At 42.2% G+C, this 22829-nt stretch overlaps 1 protein-coding gene across 12 annotated transcripts in view; it reads left to right on the forward strand.

The window, feature by feature from the left end:
* The window catches only part of NCKAP5 (NCK associated protein 5), a 580968-nt gene that overhangs the window by 234139 nt on the left and 324000 nt on the right, over nucleotides 1-22829 (forward strand). Inside the window, exon 1 of one of the 12 annotated variants that reach the window (XM_039495331.1) lies at nucleotides 4688-4755. The exons of 10 other annotated variants lie outside the window; for them this stretch is intronic. The gene's annotated coding sequence lies outside the window, so the exon portion shown is untranslated. Of the gene's footprint in view, nucleotides 1-4687; nucleotides 4756-10587; nucleotides 10668-22829 lie in introns of those variants that run through there. One more of the 12 variants, XM_039495330.1, reaches the window with a different exon arrangement.

A 22829-nucleotide genomic window follows, 5' to 3' on the forward strand; every position in this document is an offset into this window, starting at 1 on the left:
TGAATTGAAATTGAAACATTAATACGCACTTTGAAAGCATATACAGCAGTGGTGGGCAACCTGCGGCCCGCCACAGTAATCTGCTGGTGGGCCACAAAACAGTTTGTTTACATTGACCATCTGCAGGCACGGTTGCCCGCAGCTCCCATTGTCCACAGTTCGCCATTCCCGGCCAATGGGAGCTGGGAAGTGGCGCGGCCTGGCCACTGCTTCCCGCAGCTCCCATTGGCCAGGAATGGCAAACTGCGGACACCGGGAGCTGTGGGTGGCCGTGCTTGCGGACAGTCAATGTAAACAAACTGTGTCATTGCCCGCCAGTGGATTACCCTGACGGGCCATGTCCACCACTGATATACAGTATATGATAAAATACTTGTACCTGAGAAGGCATAATGGGTTTGCAAAGTGTGAACAAAGACTAGCTTTCTTATACAGCTGTTTATGACAATGTCAGTGCATTTGTTTCGGCTATATTGGCCAACCTAATAATTTCAAATTATGATTTGTAAGCAAGGTCTGAATGAGCTCTCTCCTGACAGCTAGTGATGAGCCAGAGGTAGGGCGAAAGGCTTCAGGACCTGACTGTAGTTACATGAACACACCTACTCTACCTAGGTATACAGCGACAGAGCTGTGTTGTCCAAGTGATCAATTTTGGCTGGTGCTAGGTTACAAATCACTTTAGTACTGAATGCTGGGGTAATCATATGTTATCCTTATTGCAGAACTGTGCTTAGCCTGCCTGAATGAGGGGGGTCTCCCTCAGTGCTTAATCTGTGCTAGGGCTTGCCAGGACTGAGCCCTGGCACTCTAGGCCTGGCAGATCATATCCCTGGGACCTCTGGCCTTGCCACATCAGTTATGAAAGTAACAAACTTGCCTGAGTTCTGGCATCTCTTTCATTAAAAATTAAGCATTGGTCACCTCAGCTGAACTGACCTCGCTAAGCAGGGGGTCTGGATGCCAGATCCCAGTGGGGAGAGAGAGGGTGGGGCACAGGTGTTTTGCTTGCTGGTGTGGGCTCTGCCTAAGAGTCACAGGCACTACTTAACCTGCCCCTCAACCCGTTTAAAGATAGAGCTGATTAGGCTCCATAGGGAGTCTTTTGGTTTAAGTGACCACTAGAGCTGAAATCACTGATAATCAGATCTAAGTACTTAGACCTGCTGTGGGACAGTGTTTCTGTGGAAGAAACTGCCCAGCCTGCAGTAGCAGTGCGGTTCCCCACTGAGAGCTGAAATCACTGAGAGCTGGGTGGAACCTCAAGAGATTGACTGGCAGAGGTCACAGTGGCAGATGGCAGCAGAAGGTGATGGTGCAGGGCCATTGGGGACAGAGTGGTGGAGTGAATGGCAGCATGACAAACAACATTGGCCAGAGTGTGCAACCAGAGCAAGTGGTAAGTGGCCAGAGTGAGTGGTGAGTGTTGGGAGGAACAAGCAAGATGTCTTCTTCCCTCCCACTTTCCCCTCTACAGCTCCCAGGGTGGGAGATGAACTCACATGAAAGCACCTCTGAACTCTGGGTCTCCACTGACCAAGGACAACATCTATGAGTGGGGTGGGGTGGAGTGGAGGGAGAAGAGAGGGACACATTAAAGGAGCATTTGTTTGTTGGACTATATTTTAGTGACTTTGCTCCAGAATGCTAGATTTGTGATTGGGAAACTTATATAAATGTATATTTCCTAGTAGGCTAACATTTTTAAAATGCATTATTTGTAGGGTTACCAGATAGCAACTGTGAAAAAAATGGGACAGGCTAGGGACACTCAAAGCATGGTGTTGCATCCCTGCTCATCCTGGCTAATAGTCATTGATGGACCTATCCTCCATGAACTTATTTAGCTCTTTTTTGAACCCTGTTATAATTTTGGCCTGCACAACATCCCTGGCAAATGTTCCACAGGTTGACTGTACGTTGTATGAAGAAGTACTTCCTTTTGTTTGTTTTAAACCTGCTGCCTATTAATGTCATTGGGTGACCCCTGGTTCTTGTGTTAAGTGAAGGGGAAAATAACACTTCCTTATTCACTTTCTCCACATCAGTCAAGATTTTATAGGCCTCTATCATATCCCCCTTTAGTTATCTCTTTTCCAAGCTGAAAAGTCCAAGTCTTTTTAATCCCTACCCCTAATCATTTTTGTTGCCCTTCTCTTTACCTTTTCCAATTCCAATATATATTTTTTGAGATGGGGTGACCAGAACGGCACACACTATTCAAGATGTGGGTGTATCTTGGATTTATATAGTAAAAGTGGAGGAGCTTGATTTGCCAGACTGATCAGCCGAGCCAATACTGACAACCTACATGAAAAGGCTGCAAAACTCCATGCTTCTGGACTGCATCAACATGCAGAGTCTTATAAGCCAGTCACTGTCAAAGCCAATTTTAGAAGTACTTAATGAGGCTGTTAAGAATGCTGGAGACACAACTCAATTTATGTGAACCAACAAGGCTGTCGCATCATACTTTCTATTTAAGCAAGAGATACCACACACTACAAACTGGAGGCCAATGTTAAGTGCATTGTTGCATGTTAACCCTGAAGTTGGATACTGGTTTCAAACATGATTGGCAAATGCTCGCTATCTTTCTGCAAAAAACTCAACTAACTGGCTAGAACCATGCGGTGCAACAGTGAAAGACACAGCAGTCGAAAAAGCAAAGAATTCTCTCATCACATTCAAAAAATGTGCATACATGGCTGGTGAATGTACCAATGCAAATAGAGATCAAGTATTAAGTCACTGAGTACGTTATTCTGATGTCCATGGCAGGCCAGTAGATGCATTCTAGATGTTCAGGTTACAGAAGACATATCAGCTGCATCTGTGACATCTTAGAAGAGTTAAATGCTTGTAAATTGAACCCCAAACAGATGGCCACTTATGCATTTGATGGAGTTGCAAACTTCTCTGGAAGACATAGTGGAGTACAAGCTTTCCTCAGAGAAAAGTGTAACCATAATCTCTCCTATACACACTGCAGAGACCATCTACTCCAACTAGCACTAATATGAGCTGCAGAATCCTCAAAAGACATTAAAAAAGCCATGAATTTAATGGCTTTGTTATGCTCTTTTTTCAGCAAGAGTCCAAAAGAACTGAACATCTTGTAAACAAATAGAAGATAGACTAGGACTGAAGTTCAAATTAGTCCAACCTGGAAAAACTTGCTGGCTTTCTCATGAGTGATCCTTGGCTGTTGTCTTTAAATTACTGAAACCATTATTACTGGCTTTAGAAAGTATCCACCAAGATAGGAGAGATCTAAGCAGTGCAGCTAGTTGACTACTTTTGCTACTAAGTTCAGAGAAGATTATTGCCATTCTCTCTCTTGTAAGTCCACTCTTAAAACCACTTGGGTCATTAAACAATGCTATCCAAAAATCTGCTATAACAGTAGTAGATCTTTGTCCAGCAATAGAAGCTACCCTTGGATCAATCAGAGAGCTATCCATTGAAAACGTACTGGAAGAAGCAAAGAATTCATCCCAGAAGTTGACAAATGAAGGTGCTTATACTGAATCTTTAAGTGAAGAGCACAAGAAGTGTTTGTTAAGCCAGCTGAAAAAGAACACAGACTTGAGTCTTACAAATCTACAATAGTGATTTCTAGCTTCTACTCAACCACTATGTCTTATAAAACACTTACAGCTGAGTAGAGTGAGGCACTACCAGCAATGGACCTGATATGTAATCAGGACAGAATAGAGAATTTTGAACACAGAGTGGAATATCATACCATGAATGAATGAAGATTTAACTTCAACTTCTTCCTTATCATCACTAGTGGTTCGACCCAATCTTTGTTCTGTGTTTCCTAGGATGAAAGAAATTGGAGTTAATCTATTGCTACTCCCAGTCACAGCAGCTACAGTTGAGCATTCTTTGAATGGAATTTTGTGTTCTGAAAGAAGTCACCTTCTGCCTGATCATGAGCATATCATGAAGAACTGGAGGTAGCGGACACACAAAAAGCCCCAAATATGAATGCACTGCATTCGAGAAGTTCATTAACAGAGCTGTGCAAAATTACAACAAGAAACCACAAAGGATGTAGATGTAGTACTTCATAGTAGGCTTGAGTAGCCAACTTTAATTTGTGTGATGATTTAAAAACATGAGTTAAATCTAATAAAATGGTCGTAAAACATTTTTCAGTTTTTACTATGGAGCCATACAGCCTACCTTCGCCCACACAGTCTCACCCCTTGGCCCTCATCCCCTCTGTAAATTCGAACACCCCGGTTCCTGGGAGAAACACCGCTAGCCGTAATGTAGACTCTGAGACTCTTTGCAACAGATTTTAAAATTGAACACCTGCGACTGGCCTGTGTCAGCTGAGCCAGGCTTGTGGTGCTGAGGCTATGAGGTTGTAAAATTGTGATTTAGATGTTTGGGCTCAGGCTGCAGCCCAAGCTCTGGGACTCTGAGAGGGGGCAGAATCCCAGAGCCCAGGCTGAGCTTGAATGTCTACATTGCAATTTGACAGCTCTGTAGCCCAAGCCAGCTGACAAGGGCCAGCTGTGAGAGTTTAATTAACGTGTAGACATACCCTCTGATCTGTTGCTAGCTTCATCCAGGTCACTCATCTGGTCTCTTGTTTAGCTCCACTGCAGGGTATAAGGGGGATAGGAAAACTTGGCTAAGGATGATTTAAGATCATTGTCCTATTCTGGATACAAGTTTCCTTTAATTCTGAAGAATTTGGCTGACTTCCTGCCTCCACGTTATATATTTAGACCCAAGGTACATTTTCTATAAGTTGTGTATATTGTATGAGACCTTTTTATGTTAAGGAATGATATTTGTCATGACTGTGCTTAATATTAAAATGATGTTGTCATGCAACCCATATCAGGGTATGTGGTCCATTTGCTAGTCAAGTTTTTAAAATCAGGAATAAATTCCAATATATTCTGCTGCAGGGGGAAAAATTCATGGACTAATAGTGCCAACCTGTTTAAACATTCTTGAAATTGATCCCACTAGGGGCCAGGTTTCAATTATAAAGCAGTATTCATCAGAGTGTTAACAACATGAGCCATTTTTTTTTCTGTTTGATTCACCTTGGTCCTGAATTTGCAAACCTTTGCTCATATGAACAGGGGTGCTGGATCAATTTTTATAGTGGGGGTGCTGAGAGCCATTGAACCAAACTGTAAACCCTGTATATCATGGAAACCACACACTCATGCTAGCTCAGCTCCTGCTAGTGTGCTAAAAATAGCAGTGTGGACATTGCAGTACTTGAGTCCAAGCCCACCCAGCCACTTGGGTCCAAGCTCAGGTGGCTAGCCTGAGCCGCTGCCAGTGCCATAATGTTCACATTGCTATTTTTAGCATGTTAGCTCAAGCTGAGCCAGCACAAGTCTATCTACCACTGCTAGGAATCACACCTCCCAGCTGCATTGTAGACATATGCTAATATGTCCCTACTCATGCAGTGCAAGATTGTTCTAAGTGCATCTAAGGTAAATTAAATCTTTGTAGTGAGGTCCCGCATAGACTTGATGGATTCCACGCTGGGTGGCTAGGGAGGGGAGATTGCATGCTAAGGTAGTGCAGATCTCCCAACACAGGTCCTCTGAGACTATATCTACACTGCAAATGGGGATGTAATTTGCAGCTTGTATAGACATACCCACCATGCCTGCTCACTAAAAATAGCAGTGAGGATGTGGAGGCATGTGGCACATCCCAGGCAATGCAAATATATACCATGCATGCTTGTAAAGTTTGTGCCAAAGCCAGTGTTGTTGAGTCCTCACTGCTATTTTTAGCAATCTAGCTAGATTAAAGCTAGCATGGGTATGTTTACATGAACTGCAAATTGCTCCCCAGGTTCAGATGTAGTCTGAGAATCAAATCCATTAACTACGTTTCAAGCACTTTGAAACTGTCCTACTGGCCAAATGCTTCTATTCTAGTAGACATGGGCATGCAGAATTTCCCTTCACTTATGTTCTCTGATTGTGGATATTGGTAGGATTTGAGCCATTATTGAGACATTTTTTGAAAACACAATTGGAACCCACTTGTAGGGTCTGCTCCAACTCCCAATAAAATCAATAGCAAAACTTCCATTGACTTAAGTGGGAGCAGGATGGTGCTTATTGGCTTGATCCAATGTCCACTGAAATCAATAGGAAGATTTCAAATCATTGCAATTCTAGTTATAGGCCTTGTCTACGGTGGGAAATTGACCTCCATATTTACAGTAGACTAAGCTATCCCACAGTATCTACTCTGGAATAGTGCCCCCCTGTGGACACTTTTAAAAGTGACTTTTATTCCAGAACAGTATCCACAGTGGGACCTATTCCAAAATATCTATTATAGAATAGCTCATTCTGCAGTAGGTATGCTGGGCAATTTCCCTGTGTAGACAAGTACACAGTGAACCTGTGCATATGAGATCTGAACCAACAGAGTGCTCTGTTCTCCAAGTTCCCACTGAAGGAGTGTTAAGGACTTTCTACATATCTCAGGTTCAGGCTCAGAGTAAAAATAATTTATTTCCCCAATGACTTCACTATATGAGATTTCTAATCTACTCCTATATAATCTATTTTTGGAGTTCTGGGAATTAACTGTTAATAACCTATGGGCATAATACCTGAAAGTCCAGTATTACATCACCCAAATTCTGTTTCACTCCTGTGTAAATAGAGCATATAAATCATTGTTTAAAAGGACAAGGAGTGTGTTAAATATAGTAAGTGTTTGTTCAGATTTTTATTAAAAGCATCGTGTTTCAGATCTGCCCTCCCCTCCCCCACATGCAGCCTTTCTTTATGGTTAAATGGTCATAGTGATATTATTAACTACAACTGAACTACATCACTCCTGATCTGGCTGCCTATCAGGTTTATTTTCAAAGTATTTCTACTTTGAAAGAGGTATGGAATGAGTTGGGGATGATAATGAATTTAAAAACACCAGGCCTGATTCCAGTCTCACTGACGCGATTTCACACTGGGGAAATTTAGGAACATAGTGGTGGGCCACACTGGAACTGACCCGTGGTCCATCTAAGTCCAATGTCCTGTCTTCAACAGTGACCTGGTGCTTCAGAGGAAGAAACAAAAATCCCAAACTGGACAATTATTGACTATATCCCTACCAAAAGTTGGGTCTTTACATGTGAAATCTTTCTTATTCCTTATACATTAAACTAGAGTTATTTGGTTTTACATTAGTCTAGAGGGTTCTGAAATATAAGCTTTGCACTTTGGCACTGGTAAAAACCATGAATGTTTTAAAAAGTGTGCTCTATGATCTATTAAACATTTCTGTTTGATAAAATGTGATTCAGGGGCAAGAACCAATTCAAGATGTGGTATATGCACCTATACATCCTAGTGTCACAAACTCATATACACATGAAACTCCGATAAAGTATTAGTCTTGCAAAGAGAAGAGGCAGACAAGGAAGAACAGCAGCTCAGTGGTCAGGCAAAGTAGTTTAATTTGCAGAAAAATATTTCTGAGGTATTGTGGTAAATTGTAGAAAAATAATGTAGTCTATTTTTAGTTATGAAATGTTGTGGTCATAGATTAACAGCCCATTCTTCCTCTGTTGACTTCAGTGGATGCAGGATTGGGCTCTAAATAATTAAACATTTAGCAAAGATTTATTTAGATTGGGTAGTATTGAATAACCACATTTTTATTTTGTATGGCAATACTGTGAGATTATCCAAATACTGGTATGAACTATATAGAACAGGGGTAGGCAACCTATGGCATGCGTGCCGAAGGCGGCACACGAGCTGACTTTCAGTGGCACTCACACTGCCCAGGTCCTGGCCTCCAGTCCAGGGGGGGGGGGGGGGCTCTGCATTTTAATTTAATTTTAAATGAAGCTTCTTAAACATTTTAAAAACCTTATTTACTTTACATGCATCAATAGTTTAGTTTTATATTATAGACTTATAGAAAGAGACCTTCTCAAAACGTTAAAATGTATTACTGGCACGTGAAACCTTTAATTAGAGTGAATAAATGAAGACTCGGCACACCACTTCTGAAAGGTTGCTGACCCCTGATATAGAAGCTTCATTGGAATTTTGGGAAAGCAGGATTGGGCAAATGTGGGCAGAGCTTGGATAGAAATGCAAACTAAGAAAGTTCTATGCTCTATGACACTGTATTTAACAATCCATAATTTGGAGATAAAGTCAATGGACTAGTACAGCAGTTCTCTCACACACATCTAGCATACCACATCTAAACCTCAAAAGTAACTGGGCTTTGTAATTTTAATCAATGCAGTTATATAGGAATCTTTTGCTGATACTATAGTTTAAATGAACACATATACTAGCCACCTGACTGTCGCCTGTGTACTATCAGTGGTATGCATACCACAGTTTGAATACCACTAGTTTAGAATATTATAACAAGTATATATTGGCTTTTTATCAGGAAATGACAGGAAACTTACACACACACACACACACACACACACACACACACACACACACACACACACACACACACACACACACACACACACACACACACACACACAATATTTGCATTGATGATAATCAAAATTTACAGATAGGCAAAGTAAGAAAAATGCTGCTCGAGTACTTGTTGAGTTTGAGTGAAGGATGTTTAGAGGTGATGTCAACAATGTGTGTGTTAATATTTATAGAGCTTTACTTTTTTAAATCTGAATTTCTCCTGTTATTATTTGAGCCCCTGATAATTTCCCAGAACTGTGAAAATTTAAATAAATATTAAAAATGCTTAAAAATAAACATTGACCTTATTTGCTAATATTATATATAAAAATGTAAAAATTGAATGCTGCCAAGTTGAGTATATGGTCTTCTGCTGTCACTTACATGCTGAGATGAAACCATATGTGGCACGCAAGGTGAAACTGAAATGCTTATTTTCAAGCAAGGGACATTGATAACTGTGATAACATTTTATTGCTGTGATGTTATTTCTATTATATCAAAAGCTTAAGGTACTTTATGTTCAGTCATTAAAACTGATGGCTATTGACTGAATACAGGGAAAGTTGTTCTCTGTGATTCCACTAGCAATTAAGCAACTGCATGACTTCAGTGTGGGTACCTAGGACCTAGGTCTTGACATCAATGGGACTACTCGTGCTTACAGTTATGTATATGCTTACATGTTCTGCTAGATAGTGGCTGCCTGGGACAGTACAGACTAATCGGTTTAGAGACGTACCTATTGTATATGTTTGCTAATCAGAACCTGCTTCCTTATCTTTCTAATGGTCCTTTGCCATTTCCTTTCTGACTTCAAATTTGGGATTATTTCTGTTCAGTTTATACCTACATTTCTGTCCCCTTCATTTTGGTAGCCCTTTTCTCACATTCTGTTACTGCTTCATTAACTTTGGCTTGCATCATAGCTTTTTTCATCTTAGTATATCCAAAAAAGGATATCCTTCTAATTTGTAAGGAAAGCAGGCTTTACCAACATGCCACCACTGTAAATTCCATATATATCAGATATTCACCGCTAATCTCACCAAACCAGGGGTTTGGCTAGAACAGCTTCCCTGTCTCATTGTGTTTGACTGCCTCTCTAGTTGTCTTCAGATTATATCTTGAGATCCATCAGTTCTCCTTCTTCTTTTGTGACACTTAACACTTTCTCTAATTAAACTGTAGAAAATCTACCCCACTTCTCCTGCTTTCCCTACACTCACTATTTCTCCCTGAAATTTGACCATTGTGCCTTTTGTACCATGACATACCACATCTACAGATGATGCCTATATAATCTGTTGTAATGGACATAGTTCACTTGTACTTGCATTTATTGACTCCAATTTGGCAAAATTTTCTGATACTTTTGTATGAATTCTTCATATACTAAAATATTTTTTAGAATTTATTCATAAAAGTTGGAGTTTTAAACATGTACTGTAGTTGTCTGCATATTACAATAGTCTAAAGTTTCTTTTTTATCTAAATTTTGTAAGGGAGTAACTCATCAATCCAGCAGTCTGACTGGCACAGATCCCATTTGGCATAATTGTAATCACTTATCACTTTTCTGATAAATAATTCCAGCAGAATGGGCCAAGAACTTTCTATCTTGGTGAGTGTTTGCCAACTTTTTAGGATATTTTGAAAGGCATCTATTTATTCATTATATATTTCTGAATATTTAAGACTACATTTTTTATTCTTTGCACTTGTGTAGTCACAAAGCAGTTTAACAAAACAACCAAACTGACAAACTGCTTAGCCCTCTTGTTTAAGAAATACAGAAACACAATAATTTGTACCATCGATTTCCCCCCCTTACATCTGAAGACAATGAACTTGTTTTATATTCTTTATTAAGAAACCATTGGCTTTGCAAGTGTATTTTGAGTGTAGTAGTGTAATAGACTAAAGTGCTTCTTCAGAGAAATTACATCTCCCCCAACTTTATTAACACTATAGCCAAAGTTACCCATTAAAGCACTGACCACCCAACCAAAACACATTGATTTAAAAAAGTGCCCTGACTTGAAGCTAGCTCTGAGCGTGCTAGATCTGTTGATAGTTTTACTGTGTAACTTGCCACTTGCAGCACTTTTTGTTTTCCCCGAGGGGAGGGAATGGCACGTCGCACGCTGCTCTGCTTGTGCAGGGCTAACTGATAACCAGCTGAAGGTAACTGTGTGTTTAGTTCATTAGCAGCAAGCGTTTGGCCAGAGGGACCCGGGGCCGGGGTGGGCTCCCTGGCCGTACGCTGGGGGATGGGCAGGGCTCTAAGCTTTCCCGGAGCCTGCCTGTCCAAGTGTCTTGCCTTTCAGGCACCCAGTTCACAGCAGACAATAGGAGCCCGCACTCTCCCCTGCCTCCCTCCCCTCCCCGGGCTCGCCTAACCCCTGCTGCAGGCGCGGATTTGTCAGAGCCATTCAGTTGAGACTGATTATGATTGCAGCAGATGGGCTGGATTTGACAGCCCCGATCCTAAGCAGTTTCGCAGGGGCCGGGGGAATTAGCAGGCCCCGGCCGCGCCGCGGGATCGCACACAGCGCCCGGGCCGCGCGCGCTGCCCTCCCCGCGGAGCCTCGCGCCCCCCGGCCCGCCCCGCTGCCCCGCCGGGAAGGAGCCGCTGGAGCGCAGCCGAGCGGGAGAGGCGCGGGGCTCCCCGGCAGCAGCGGCGGGGGAGAGCGGCTCGGGGCCGCGCGGCCGGGCCATGGAAAGTTTATCGGCTCGGCGGACCCCGGCCGGCTCCTCGCCCCTGTAGGGCGGTAGCGTCCCCGCCCCGCGCCCTGCTTCAGCATGTCCCGCCGCAGGCCAGGTAAGGAGCCGAGTCCCCCGCCCCCTCCGCCGCCGTCCTGGCTCCTCACCTGCCCCCCTCCCCGGCTCCCTGGCCCCGCACCCGGCTCCTCCCTGCTCTCCTCCCCGGCTCCCCTGGCCCCGCACCCTGCTCCCCTCTCCCCTGGCCCCGCACCCTGCTCCCCTCCCCGCTCCCTGGCCCCGCACCCTGCTCCCCTCCCCGCTCCCCTGGCCCGCACCCTGCTCCCCTCCCCCCCGCTCCCCTGGCCCCGCACCCTGCTCCCCTCCCACGCCCTGCTCCCCTGGCTCCCCACCTGCTCCCCTCCCCCCCCGGCTCCCCTGGCCCTGCACCCTGCTCCCCTCCCCGGCCCCGCACCCTGCTCCTCCCCCGGCTCCCCTGGCCCCGCACCCTGCTCCCTCCCCCGCTCCCTGGCCCCGCACCCTGCTCCCTCCCCCGGCTCCTGGCCCCCACCCTGCTCCCCGGCCCCGCACCCTGCTCCCCTCCCCGGCCCCGCACCCTGCTCCCCTCCCCGGCTCCCCTGGCCCTGCACCCTGCTCCTCCCCGGCTCCCCTGGCCCCGCACCCTGCTCCCCTCCCCCCCGGCTCCCCTGGCCCCGCACCCTGCTCCCTCCTCCCCTGCCCCTGGCCCTGCACCCTGCTCCCTCCCCGCGGCTCCCTGGCCCCGCACCCTGCTCCTCCCCGCGGCTCCCCTGGCCCCGCACCCTGCTCCCCTCCCCGCGGCTCCCTGGCCCCGCACCCTGCTCCCTGGCTCCTCACTTGCCCCCTGGCCCCGCACCCTGCTCTCCTCCCCCCGGCTCCCCTGCTCCCCACACCCTGCTCCCCTCCCCCCGGCTCCCCTGGCCCCGAACCCTGCTCCCCTGGCTCCTCACTTGCCCCCCCGGCTCCGCACCCTGCTCGCTGGGCTCCGGGGGCCGCGCGCAGGGACAGCAGCAACAGCGGCGCGCGGCGGAGCAGCCCGGGGACTCGGGCGGGCAGCCAGCTGCTGCCTCGCGGGCAGGGGCGGGGGGCTCCAGGGTCCGGCTGGGGGAGGTGTGTGTGTGCCGTGAAGGGGACACCTGCTCCTCTCTTGGCTCCGCGGCTGCTACTGTTACAGGTCTTGCTTCCGCTTCTGCCGCCCCTCGTCCCCCGTATCTCTTGTTGCCAATTCCCTGCTGCCTCGCCAGCCCCAGGCTCCCTGGCCCTTCTGATGCTGCCACTGCCTCCTGCCCCTGCTGCTGTCATTGCCCCGCCACTTGGCTCCTTCGCCTGCCTTGGCCCTGCCCCTACTCTGCTGTCCCATCTGCTTCTGCTCCTGCCGCTGCTCCTCCCTCGGCTGCTGCTGTTGCTCCTGTGTGAGGGAGGAAAGCTGCCCAATTGTGTGCCCTGTTGCTACTGGCAACTACATGTACCGAATTGCTACGCATCCATAAGCAGCTTAATTCTGATTGATGGCCCAGAAATATGATCTTTTTAAGATGACCAGTGAGACTGAGAAACCAAAGCTTTCTATGCACCCCTGTATGTGTGGATACATAGATATATGTGTGTGTGTGTATTTTAGAATGATTAGAATTTTTAATCTTTAAAATTAATCCTGGTGCCTTCCCTCTTGTGATCTGGCTGGTTTATCTAGGCTTTCTGTGTGACTGCTGCAGAGCTTTCATTTCTACCCTTCATTATGTATGCTTCTGTTGATTCAGATAAACGAAGCTTTTCATGTAATTTTACTTCTGTGCCTGATCATTGAAACAGACCTATCCTACTGACCCAGAATGATTCTTGAAAGCTCTCCGGAAACAATTTGTTAAAGAAATCAATTCGGTGCAGATAATAGAAATATCTATTTTCCCTTCTTCCACCCCCACCCCCACTTCCCTTGTATGAAAGCTGGTCACTCTCTCACGTCTTCCTATGCAGAGGAGTACAGTACAGGTAACAAACTAAAAGGGAAGAATGCTCTGTATTTTCTATGTGTGGCTGTGTGCTTAATATGAACAAAACCTGTTTTACTTAATGATCCAAAAATTGTCTGGTTGGCTGAGATTGGAATCACTTCCAATGCTCTGGGTGAGAAACCTGGACTAATCAAATATTTAGTTAATGTTTATGCTAATTTGTGCTGAGCAGTTTTTTTCCTTCCTTGTGCAGTGTTTAAGAATGTTTTACATTAAATCTATAAATGTGTTTCCTTAGGAAAAAATCCTCTGAATCTTGATTATATGAATTGTCTAAGAGGCTGTGCATTTTTGAGTGGTGGGGATGGGAAGTCTAATGAACTTAATATGCTTAGTTTTTTGTCTTGAGCAGCAATATGATAAACAATATGATGTTTGCTTTTTATGCTCTATGCTTTTAATGTTTAATGCTTCATTAAACATTTCAACCCTGTTGCTTCAGGGGGAGCCAAGTTTTCTCTCTCTTTTTATATTATGATTCATTAAGAAGCACCCTAATAAGTGTTTTTTCCTGTTGAAGTGAAAAGGTTTAAAAAACAAACACACACAAAACTTGGCCTAAGTAATCACATCATATATTGATAGAAAGAAACAAATTCTGAAGGAAATGAAATATAGCTACACTTAGTTCATATTCAGATACACAAGGATAGGAGAATGTAAAATAAACTGAAAAATAAAGTGTAAAATGATGAATTGCTGTTCAGAGTATTCCAAAAAACCTTTCAGTTGTATTAGACCCATCATCCAATATGTGAGTTGCTCCTGAAGGGAAAGTTTTCCTGAAAACTTAAAGTACATAAAGTAAGAAATTGACCTTGAAGCTTGCTTTAAGAATCATCCACTTGAATCAAACATAGTTTATAACTTTCTGAAGGAGACCTGCAGTTGACACATTGTTGCTAACTTCTTATTCTATTTTCAGCATGTATTTTAGGTAATCCTTTTGTTCTCATAACTGTATGTAATACTTATGGCCTAATTGTTGAAATGGTTTACAGCCTAGTCATTGTAGATTCGTGCTTTAAAACAATTGATATTCAAGATAAAACCATTGTTTATCATTGGAAAGTTTGCTAAGTTTTTAACAAGCGAGGTAACATTTCATAGGCAAGTGATTTACATCTGAGGGATTGACTGTATACATTTCTGGATTGCAGATAAGCTATGTAAGTAAACAAAAGTGCAGTGGTCTGTTATTCTGCATTACTGTGGAGATATCATGGGACCTTTTCACAAGTTAATATAACAAGGCATCGTGGGAACTGTTTGATCTGCAGGACTTTTGCTTGGCAGTAGTTTACTTAAGGTTATTACACTTTGTTTGGAGACTTGTATTTGCTAGCCATTATTGCATTTTTAGTTCCAGGCTTCCCAGAGTTACAGGTTAGTAGGTCAATAAAATTTACTTTGAGATGTCAGAGCTGACAAGTTCTGTTTTTAAATGTAGTTGGGAATATATCGTCTAATATTCAAAACTTGTAGGATTATTTTCCTAGAAATTTTGATGCAGGTGATAATTATGTAACAATTAAATCAAAACATTTCTTCTGACCTATCTAGAATGCTGTCCTTCTCATTTTCCTTGGTTAATTGAGGAAACAAATTACAGAAATTAAATAGATTTCCTACTATTAGCTTTTGGATAAAGTGCACAGAATTTCTAATGTAGTCATTGAGATCTGGAGCTACACTCTGATATCAGTTCTATCAATGTAAATCTGGAGTAACTCTACTGGAGATTTACTTCCTTTGCCTCCATTGACGTGTCTCTGGATTGTCTCTGGTGGAACTGAGGTCATCATCTGTCCCAGAGGTAGACATTTATTTTAAAAGATGACTATTTTGCATGCACTACACATTGTAAGGGTATGAAAACTATCGTCCAGCATACCCAGCACTTTACGAAATGTCCCATGAACTTGGAAGCCTCAAGATTTTAAAGCAGTTCCAGAATTTGTTTGTGGGCTATTGGATTTTCAGAGGTGCCTTAAGAAGGTGATGCACTTTGCTTGCTGTGGGGCTGGCTCTGCAGCCCCTACTGAAATACAGTAGTACTCATTCACTTGAGTAGACTCATGAGTTCAAAGATCCTGATTCGGCAAAGCATTTAAATGTGTGCTCAACTGAAGCATAAGAGTAGTCCTATTGAAGTAATATAAAGTTAAGCACATACTCTCACCTGATCTCAGTGATGTGCTGAAGGGGACATGGCTAAGGAGTAGCAGGAAGCTCCAAGGAGACCCTTGTTAACATAGATACCAAACTAAAGAAAAACTTCAGGATGATTTTTCTGATGTAGTTCACCCTTGCTCTTGGTATTGTTGAGCCGTCCTTACAGGAATGACTTATCTTTTGTCTCAAAAATATTATTGCAGTTTGTTTCTTTGATGTATATTGTGGGGATTTTTTTTTTTGCAATACATCATTTTGCACATACTATACAAATTTATGTATGTTCAGTATGTGTTTCCAGAATGAATGTAAACAATTCCAGTGCATTTATATATGTTAGTTTGCAAAGGAATATATTCACCACTACCTTGCCCTCCACTTTGCAAGGTTACACATCTCTGTTACACGTGGTTTATTACAGCCAAAGGAGAAAGGGTTTGTGAGCCTTACTAAAGCATTAGAGTAGCATAGGGGTCGGCAATCTTTCAGAAGTGGTGTGCCGAGTTCTCATTTATTCACTCTAATTTAAGGTTTCACGTGCCAGTAATACATTTTAACGTTTTTAGAAGGTCTCTTTCTATAAGTCTATAATATATAACTAAACTGTTGTTGTATGTAAAGTAAATAAGGTTTTTAAAATGTTTAAGAAGCTTCATTTAAAATTAAATTAAAATGCAGAGCCCCCGGATCAGTGGCCAGGACCTAGGCAGTGTGAGTGCCACTGAAAATCAGCTCGTGTGTCTCCTTTGGCATGTGTGCCATAGATTGCCTAATGCCTACCTCTGGAGTAGCACATAGCTGCTTGATCCTAATGGAAGATCTCTCCTCAGTGCTCTACAAGCTCAATGTCTATGCCAAAATGTGCCACGCATTAAGTTCTTTCTGGCTGCAAATTTGCCTATCAGCTTAATCCTGTGCATGTAAGTAATAATACCCATATTTTTTTATCTATACTACAGTAGAAGCTACAGTGTGCTAGGTGCTGTTCACATGTCTAGGAAGACACACTCCATATCCTCATGAGTTTACAGTTTAAGGCTCTGATCCTATTACCTCTTTTACACGTGCAACTTTACCACTGTCAGTCACTCCATGGACATCAAGGAACTACTCAGTATCGTTATGATTATTATTATTATTTATTATTGTATTACTGTACTGCCTAGAGCCCTAATCACGGATCAGGACCTCGTTATGCTGGGTGCTGTGCAGCAATAAAGTTAAGTATGTTTGTATGTGTTTGCAGGATTGGGGCTTGAGAAGAAGAGCTCTAAAGGTGGAGGATAAAATAGTCACTTTTTTGTTGCTAGCTCCAACACTCCCTCTACCTAGCTATCATTCATTTTGGCCATGGTCTTTCAACTCCTAAGCCACACAGTTGCATGGATTTAGCATGGGCCTGAGAGTCAGGAGATGGGTGTTCTATTTCCCCAGGGAGACCTGAAGATCACACCAGTGCTTAAACTCCACAGGCGTTGATTTAAGATATTTGCTCAATATGCTTGATGCCGCCTTCATTTTCCTGACACTATACTGCTGCTCAGTAGCCACAGCATGAAGAGGTGATTGGAAAAGTGGCTTGCAAAGGAAAACATGGCTTTGTGCCTTTCTTATGTATCTATTCTTTCTTTATAAATGATGGATTTTAATGAAAGAGAGAGAATTGTGCCTGTTTTAACATTGGAAATCTGGGTCTTATCTCCGCGGTTTTACTGGTAGAAATATGAAATGAGAGATTGATTGACTGTCTGAGAAGGGAAGTGACTTTTAAAATATTCAGACAACTTAAAACTTTTATAATGACGGGTTTCAGAGTAGCAGCCGTGTTAGTCTTCATCCGCAAAAAGAACAGGAGTACTTGTGGCACCTTAGAGACTAACAAATTTATTTCAGCATAAGCTTTCATGGGCTGTAGCCCACGAAATAAATACATTTGTTAGTCTCTAAGGTGCCACAAGTACTTCTGTTCTTTTTAAAACTTTTATGTTAACACATTTAATTCAGATGTTTGAATAAATATTTGGGAGAAGAGCTGTGATGTTGCCGGCAAGCCTCATGATACTTGGTATTTTTCTGAAAGCTCCAGCTCCTGGAGTTACCTGATTAGATGAGAATCACTTTAAAAAAAAAATGAAAATGAAATGTTTCTGTCCTTCATTGTTGCAGTGAAACACTTAAAAACATGAATGCTAGTTTCTCAAAAAACAGAGATGAAGTATTATTATTATTTTTTTAATTCTGTATTGTTTTTAAACCAGTCTCATGATCATAGGGGCTGAACTCATGATTTTTGAATACGTGGTTTGGCAACACTGAAATTGCTTTTGTGGTTCCAACAAGGTTCCAACACTTCCACCTCTTCTTTTATGGACTGAATACTCTCAGTTCACATCTGAGAACACCAACAGTTCCTCCAACAAAAATCAGACAATGCCAGACTCGAAATCTCAGGGGGAAAAAAGTAGGAGGGGAAAACATTGTGTTTCTCCCACTTAAAAAATAGAAAGTAAAACAAACTTCCAGGACTACTTTATATATAATAAAGAAGCAAAAAAGGGCATAAACTCCTTTTCTTCCTCTCTGTTCTAGGTCACCTTTTAAATCTGTGCACTCCCTGACTATTCCAACCAAATTAAATGCCTGCCATTTGGTTTCCCTACTTGTCTTTGTTCAGTCTTATAATTTTTCTTGCATTGTTTATAATATCCCTTTTGATGGACTCTCAGATCCTGCTGGCCTTTCTTGTTCTATTTGGACAATGCCTTCATCTTTTAATATGCAAACTTGAATCCCTAAAACCCTTTCAGTGGCGGTGCATTCCAGGATTTTATTGAGTAATGTATATTGTTGTTCTAGGCTATTGAAACACACATGATAAACAAATAAACTATACATTTGCTAAGGTGAAACTCTACCACCATTACATATGCCACTTCTGTACTGTACTTAATTTTATTTGAAGATGAGCTATGTCACGTAAGGCTTGAATAACAATTCTATATTTGCTGACGACAACAAAACTAGTAAATGTAGGCACAGCTCTGCTCCAGGTCATAATCATCAAACAAATTGAAAAGCAGCATCCACTGATCTTTCCCACTATTTGCTTCTCTGCCATATACAATGACCTTTTGCTTATGCCCAGTGTATATGCCTATGTATGTTAGCCAGCCTCGTAATTAAAAGCCAAATTGTGCTTTGTTAAACAAGTGAGGGCCACGCTGACTTCAATAGGGTTCAGTGCATGTATGTTTTCTTTTTCCCCTTAGTACATCTTGGTTCACTGAAGACATCCCGGAATGTGAAATTGCAAATACCAGAAGTCTCATTATAATTCAGGGTGTTTGTGTCATTTAGAGATGTATGCATTTTTTTTAATTAATACATTTGTTCACAGAAGAATGCAGTTTGACACCAATTCGCTGAATAGTTTTGGCCATTTTTTTTCTGAAGAATTAGGCACCACTCACAAATCAGTGATGGTGACAGTGATCTTTAAATTCTTTGCCCGGTAGTTCAGGTAATCCCCCGTGATGGGGAGACCTGGATTCAATTCCCACCTCCGCTGGATGTGAAAAAGAAATTAGAACTTGAGTCTCCCACACTGTAACAGAGATCCCTAGACATGGGGCCGTTGGATATTCTGGTGTGATTGTGGGAGTGGTGTGTCTCAAACTCTGTTGAAGATGATCCATGTGTATTAATAAATAGTAATTGCAGCACGGATTTCCATGTGGGTCTCCTATGGCCCAGGTGAGTGCCCTAACTGTCATACTCTCTGGAGTGGCTCCCGAGTGCCAAGCTGAGGGAAGTCTGTCAGGAACTAGAGACCCCAAACGAGTGGTATGTTCTATAATTAGAATTCACCAACCCAGTAACAAGCATGTACTCCTAAAGCACCGTAACAGCCTTACCATGGAATCACAGACAGTGCCCTTGGACATTCCAGTTTATCTTGCCACTCAGGGAAACTGGACTTGGTTTTATATATATATATATATATATATATATATATATATATATATATACATATATATTTTTTTTTTCAGATTGTTCTCAGTCCCAAAGGACCAGCCACTTACCTCAGGCTAATTTGTGTCTTAGATCTCACGCCAAAGCCACACCTATCAACTGAGCCATAGTCAAAACACACTGTGCCTGACTTTTATGTCACACCAGTAGAACTCCACTGCAGCAATTCCTGATTTGTACTGAATGTGAGATCAGAATCATGCCCATTGATGATAATGGGATTTTGCATGCCAGCATACAGATGAATGTATATAAAAAGATTGCACACTTAAAAAAATATAAATGGCATGTGTACATGGGAATGTTAGGATTGCCTCTGATCTTGACTGCTTAAATGCAGCATATGTAGCTTATGAAGCAGAGCTCTTAGTTTCATTTCATAGTGTACGCTTGACTAGCCAGTTCTCTTTCATGTGATATTGGCTTTGCTAGTGTTGCCATGGATAGTCTTTTGTAGATGGTTACAGAGTGAGATGTAACAATTTAATACCCAGTGGTTATTGATGAGTAAAGTAATAGCTGCCAAAAGAAACTGAATTTTTATCATACCACACACTACTTATATATGTCAAGCTTTACACTTGTTAAAACAAACAAATTCTCGTTTTTATTGGCATTTGCCTGCAAAACCTCTGAAATTACTATATATTATGTACTTCCTAATATTTAATAAGGAAAAAGCAAGCTTTTCTTGACTTTCATTATATTCTTGATACATATTGCATACAATGGGTGTCCAGACACTTTTTTCCAATGATTATTTGTGAGTGAAGTCCTATATGTTAAACCAAATGGTCAAATTCTTCATCATTTTCATATTCAGAATTTTTAAAATTTACGATCTATCATACTGCCATCCATCACTGTAGTATATGAGCTCCCTGCACATAAAATCAATAGCAAGAGTGAGGTCCCATGTGGACTTCATGGAGTATTGTGCTCTTCTCCCTTTGTGGGGTAAAAAATCTGCTTGGGGTATTTTTCAGTGTCTTTTCTCTTTTTGGTTGATGGCTTGTTAGATATTTTTATTTTTATTTTTTGAGGGTGGAATGTTATTTGGGTAGATGGATGCTATTGTTGTGACTGTCATTATTACTACGGTGGAAAGACTTTTTCTAACACAGACGCTTCACAATGTTACCTAAAGGTGCTCAAACATTGGTTTTGCTTGATCTCTTCTGGAAGGTCATTCCATAACCACATTCTCTTGATGAAGAATGCTTTGTTCCCAGCTCTCATGTCCTGCATCTGGGCTTTGTGATCTGCATTGTCCTAGAGGCAGTGTGGATGTTGCCTCCTAATTCAATGGATGCACTATACTGTAATGTCAAGGGGGCACTGTACTGCAACCCTAATCCTGGCCTGGTGAGGGGGAGTTGACCACTGCTGCATTCCCAGAATACTAGACATTCTGGTACTTCTGGGAACAGTGTGGCCCTGCCTCTGCCGGCATGACCTCGCATGCACCGTGAGTGCGAGGTCATGCCGCAAGGAGGATACCTTTTTGAACAGTGTGTTGCACTATCCCCAATAGCATGACTTGCATGACGGTGGATGCCATTTTGAAGAACATCCCACTCCCACTGATGTTACTTTCAAATTATACTATGAAATATATTAACTGGGAAGAGATATGAGTTTTTGATATATAAGCTATATAATGAAACTATGTCTGTTTTAATGTCTTTAAAAGACTTGTCACATCCACAGTTATTCCAGGGTAGATATAAATGTACATCACCCTTGGAGTCGGATCCTACTGTCCTGCTCACGTAAATAGTAGCAGGACTGTTCATGCAAGCCAGGTGATCTGGATTTGACTTACTAGTTTTGATCATTAACACGTTTTAGAGGTCAGTGTGACTAGGAAACCTGTGAAACATTTCTGATTTTAAAAAGAAAATTATTTGTTAAGATTTTAAATCATTCATCAGTTTTAATATGTACTGCAACTGAGAAATCACATAAAATATTTTGATAGAGAAAGCTACTTGACTCAAAGTGCTAATTTATAAATAAGTAGAGGAAATTTATTCAGTATTAGAACCGTTAGTAAATTTAGCTCCAAGCTCTCCCTTTTGTATTGAGAAGGAGGCTTCACAGGGACATTTTAGTTAGGTGAAATGATTTATTATGGGAAGTCCACCTGGAAGTTCATTGAAGGTCACAGATAAGACTGTGAAAAGGCAGGCTGATGTGGTTGGATTATGTTACAGGACTTTTGTCAGGGTCTCAGTAGCTGCAATCTGACAGCAGCTGGGAATCAATACAGCAGCACGCCAATCAACAAGTTTCCTAGAAGCTTTCCCTATTCACAGGAAGGGGATGGGTCTAACTTCCAGACCTGGAACATACAAAATTAGTAATTTGTTCATTTGCTTCTGAGGCAAAAGAAAACACGTGGCAGGCTAAGGGCCTGATCCTACACCCATTTAAGTTAATGGCAAAATTCCTATAGACTTACTGGAATAAATATGACACACTGTTTAAAATGAGGCTATATTCTCAAGTGTGTGGAAATCAGCATAACTGCATTGATCAAAATGGAGCTGCATCAATTTATGACAGCTGAGAATCTAGCCCATATGCTTTTACTACATCTTATCTTGAAATAACAGAAGGATAAGATGTGCAGTTTTCTATGAAACCAGCATGTTAAAGTTAAGGACATATACTGTGATCCAAGTCCCTGGGCTAGAGTCAGCTTTAGTGGTCCATACACACCAAACATAAGTGTAGGATTACCAGTTTTGGTTGGATGTATTCCTGGAGATGGAATCACATGACATGATCTTTAATTAAAGATTAATTTTAATTCCTGGAGACTCCAGGCCAATCCTGGAGGGTTGGTAACCCTGTGTAAGTGTTGTGTTTCGGGTACACAACTTACTTGTCAATTTTGGTTTGCCAAATAGAGAGATGTTTTTTGAACATAAATCCTCAACTGTGCTTGGGTACCTTAACAGAAATATAATTAAATCAGTTATTGACACACAGCCTCATTGGCAAACAGAATTAACATACCTATAAATCTTTATCCACTCTCAGCCTTCATGCTATGTTTTTAGTCACGTTAAAAAGTGCTAATGATTGAGGGTCCAATCTTGTCAAGTGCTGAATGCCACTGAGCTCACTGGGGGTTGATTGCACTCAACACCTAGCATGGGCTATTTAGCAGCTGGTAGGACGGGGACCTTAATTTATGTAGATTTGATCATGCAAGTCTGTCTTAGATGAGTAGTCCCATTGAAGCCACTTAGGAAGGCTTAGGCCTTACAGTGTTCAGTATCACAGTGCATAGAAAGTCACAGGAATAGGTCTGCAATCAAAGCTAAGTTAGATGCCTCGGCTCCCTATATGATGAATGGGGGGAGAGAGGTGCCTA

Source organism: Mauremys reevesii, linkage group 11 (genome assembly GCF_016161935.1).
Source record: "Mauremys reevesii isolate NIE-2019 linkage group 11, ASM1616193v1, whole genome shotgun sequence".
Classification (NCBI taxonomy): Eukaryota; Metazoa; Chordata; order Testudines; family Geoemydidae; genus Mauremys; species Mauremys reevesii.